This window comes from Triticum urartu, chromosome 7, assembly GCF_003073215.2.
Source record: "Triticum urartu cultivar G1812 chromosome 7, Tu2.1, whole genome shotgun sequence".
NCBI lineage: Eukaryota > Viridiplantae > Streptophyta > Magnoliopsida > Poales > Poaceae > Triticum > Triticum urartu.
In genome coordinates, this window is record NC_053028.1 from 663,627,799 (window position 1) to 663,631,897 (window position 4,099).

The following is a 4,099-nucleotide window of genomic DNA, read 5'->3' on the forward strand; positions in this document are numbered from 1 at the left end:
GACAGAATGCTATGGATCTTGGGCATGGTTCCTTGCTACATTGAAGCAGGATCTTAACATAATGAACACTAGCACATTCAGTATTATGAGTGATAAATAGAAGGTATAATAAGTTCAGTTATTGTTCATAGGTTTAGATAATGTTCATAGGTTCAGTTACCGTTTACATTCATTTCTTGTTTTGCTTCTTACTTGCACTAGTGTGATAATTCTGTTGTTTTCTCACATAGGGGCTCATAAAAGCTGTGAATGAACAGTTCCCTGACTCAGAGCATAGGTTTTGTGTGAGACACTTGTACCAAAACTTGCACTCAGCACACAAAGGTGAGACAATCAGACAACAACTATGGACTTGTGCCAAATCAACCACTCCAACCTTGTTTGAAATTAATATGGAGAAGATGAGGGAAGATAATCCAGAAGCTTATGCTTGGTTGGAAGATAAGCCTCCAAATCAATGGTCAAGGGCCTTTTTTTATGTTTTTCCCAAGTGTGACATTTTGTTGAATAACACTTGTGAAGTTTTCAACAGGTAATACCACTTAATCCTGTATCTGAAACTAAAATTTGTCTGAAAATGAACAATAACTGAATTTTGTCTGAAAATGAACAGTAACTGATTTTTGTCAGAAATTGAATAGTAACTGAAACTGAACTTTGTCAAAATGTTGTGTTGTAGGTACATTTTAGAAGCTAGAGAGCTACCTGTGTTGACCATGCTTGAGAGGATTAAATCACAGATAATGCATAGGCATATGTCAAAGAAAAAGGAGGCCACTGAGAAGTGGACAGGCAACATAACTCCAAAAATTAGAGACAAATTAAAAAAATGTAGAGTTGTCGGCCAATTGTCACCCTGAAGCGTCAGGGATGGGTGTCTTTGGTGTCTTATCAAATGGCAAGACATACATAGTGGAGTTGAATATGTATGCATGCACCTGCAGAAGGTGGCAACTCACTGGAATTCCTTGCAGCCATGCTTGTGCCTGTTGTAGACATGAAAGGATTAAACCTGAAACCATGCTGTCTTCTTGCTACTTTGTGCAAACATACTTGTCAGCTTATGGAGTTCAAGTATATCCTACAAGGGAGAAAGATGAGTGGCCACATGTAGATGCACTACCTATATTGCCACCACTATATGAGAAAAGAGCTGGAAGGAGAAGAAAGAACAGAAGGCAGCAACTAGAGGAGACATAAGATGGCACTAAACTCAGTAGACATGGGGCTATTATGCACTGTGGCTATTGCAAAGGAGCTGTTCATAACAGAAGTGGTTGCTCAAAGTTGAAAGCTGTTGTACTAAGAGAAGAGGAAGATCAACATGAGCAGACTGGGGACTTTGGAAGTGATCCACGTGAGCATGGCAGAACAGATAATGTTGAAAGTGATCAACCTGATCATGGCAGAACAGAAAATGTTGCAACTGAGCAGCTAGAATCACATAGTAGGAGGGGAAGGAAGAGAAAGCCCACTGACAAAATGAGGGAGCAAATAGAGAAAATGAGGGAGCAAGCTAAGAAAAAGAAGTCAAAGATGGTTATTGATGAAAATGGAGATGTTGACTTCCCTATAATTCTAACTGTAAGTTTACATTAGTAATTACTAAAACAAAAGGAACATAACAATAACTGACATGCTCTTGTATGATGTGCAGCACATTCAGAACAGAACTTTGAGGCCAGGTCTTGACCCAACACAGGTTGAAGACAGCATGATACATATTTTATCACATGAGGTACTTGTGCCACAATTTCACAATATTCTATTCCTTAAAATTGCATTTTCATGAAAAACTGACATTACCGTTGTTTCTTTGTATAGGGAACAACACAAGGAATTCCTGTTACTAGGATACACCAAATTCCCAAGGAAAGTGCATTTGTAGTTGAGCACAGGGCCAACATAGCAGCTAGAGGAAGAGGAGTTAGAGGAGCTGCTGCTTCTGCACAAGCACCAGGCAGAGGAAGAGGAGCTGGAAGAGGTGCTGGTTCTGAACAAGCACAAGGCAGAGGAAGAGGAGCTGGAAGAGCTAGTGCTTCTGCACAAGCACCAGGCAGAGGAAGAGGAGCTGGAAGAGGTACTTCTTCTGCACAAACACAAGTCAGAGTGAGAGGAACAAGAGGAAGAAGAGGAACAAGAAACAAGAAAACAAAAACAAAGGGACTGAAGTGGCTGCTACTTGGAGAAGGGTCTAGCAGAACCACACATGTTCCAGCAGATGAAGAATGAGTTGGAGAAGTGCTTGCTACAATGCATTTGTTTTGGTATTTTGTAACTTAAGTACTACTACTATGTACTGAACTAGTTGGTGTGGTCTTTTGCATGCTATCAGTCTGTGTAAACTTGTTGATGTAAGACAGCAAGCATATGTGAGAGTAGACTGGTTCAACTTGACTGGTTCAACATTGCTAGAAAGTGCATAAACAAATTGCAGAATTGTTTGACACACAACACAATAGCTAACATTACAACATTACAACACTGATGTTCAGAAAACAGACTGGTTCATCATCCAAACATTACAAACTGACAACTGACAATAACCAAACTGATAGAAACTAACAGAAACAGACATAACAGGGTACAAGCAAAGCTAGTTCAAATTACAATGATAGGTACTTCAGCTACAGTGCTTCTCAATTAAGCTTGGCCATATTGACCATGGCCAGTGCCATCTATCTTGCCGCGCCATGTGCTGAAAGTATGCTTGCGGGTAAGGTCTTCATCTTCATCAGGGAGAAATTGTACAGCTAAGCCTTCAGTTAGCAATGGGCCACGGTCGACGACCTCTTTGACATGCATAATCACTGGAAAATCTACGGTTGCACGCTCTGTGGGAGAATTTGGAGCCGGTGGTGAACGTGCATTCTCGTCGTCGGAGTCTGGCTTCCATGGCCCCGTAGGAGGTGCAGGAACAGACACGGTGAGCAACTTTGGCACACCAGAAGGGTTGCGCAGCCACGCGGTGACTGGCAACACCCACTTGTCAGTGGCCGGGAGCATGTCAATGAGCTCGCCGTCGACACCGGCGAGAACCAGGTTGACAGTGTGTGCATCCCAAGCCTCCTCCGGCAGCCCCTCCAAACTCAGCAACGTCTTGTACTCGAGTTTCCCCGGCTTGCCATGCGAGAAGCTTGACCACCGCTGGAAAGAAATCTTGCTGCCACAACAACGAAGCTGCTCCGACGCGTGCACCACACGAGTGCAATCATCCGTCGAGTCGAAGCGAACGAAAAAATGGAATGGTGGGCAAGTGACCTCCACCTTAGTTGTCGTCCGTCGGACAGCACAGTGAGACTCCATCGCCGCCGCTAGTGCCTCCGGTGTCACCACGCTCCGCGGCTGTCCAATGATGGTGGCATACAGGACACGGCCATAGAAATCTCGCTCGAGTGCCTCCATGCCAGCAGTGCGAGCGATGACAACCCGCCCGCGCTCCGGCCGCATCTCCGGCTCGCCCCGCTGCCACACCTCTTGAGGAAACATACGCGTGTCCCGGATGCGAGGCCATGCCACGGCGGTCGCCGAAGACCTGCCATCGCCGACGCCGGCGGCGGCGCGGCTCGCCAGCGCCACGCTCTCCTCGCTGCCGCCCACGCCAGCCATACTGCCCGCTACGAATGATGGCGGCACCACGGCTACTTCCGGCCACGGAGGAGGAACAACTACTGCCAGAAGGAACGCCGCCACCGCTCGAGCTCCCGCTGCCGCCGCCCATCTATCCGCGTCGCCGGAAGGTATGAGAGGGGACGAGAGCTAGGGATTTCGTTTCAATTTGGGAACTAGGGTTCAATGCGGTTATAGATCTGGCGACTTTGCAATACGGCCCTCACACAATATTGGGAAGGCCTTTCGTGCAAAAGAACAGAAAAAACCGGGCGACGGCGCGGTTCAGCTGGTGTGTGTGACTTGATTGCACCCGCAACGCAAGTTCTGCGACGTGTTTTTCCGGTTTGCAAGTAGTGTGACTTAAGTGCATCCGCGGTGCAAGTTCTTAGACCACCAGTGCTATTTACTCATCGCACAAACTATTTCTTGGATCCCTTGAGAGAGGATCTAGAGCAGCAGTGGGATCTGCGCGCGCTCACCAGATATC

General features: G+C 46.3%; 1 long non-coding RNA gene across 1 annotated transcript; it reads left to right on the plus strand.

The window, feature by feature from the left end:
* Positions 1–1,491: 1,491 nt before the first annotated feature.
* On the plus strand, positions 1,492–2,406 carry LOC125524079. Its single transcript, XR_007290539.1, has 2 exons — positions 1,492–1,584; positions 1,658–2,406. It is a non-coding gene; the product is annotated as an uncharacterized LOC125524079 (long non-coding RNA).
* Positions 2,407–4,099: the final 1,693 nt, after the last annotated feature.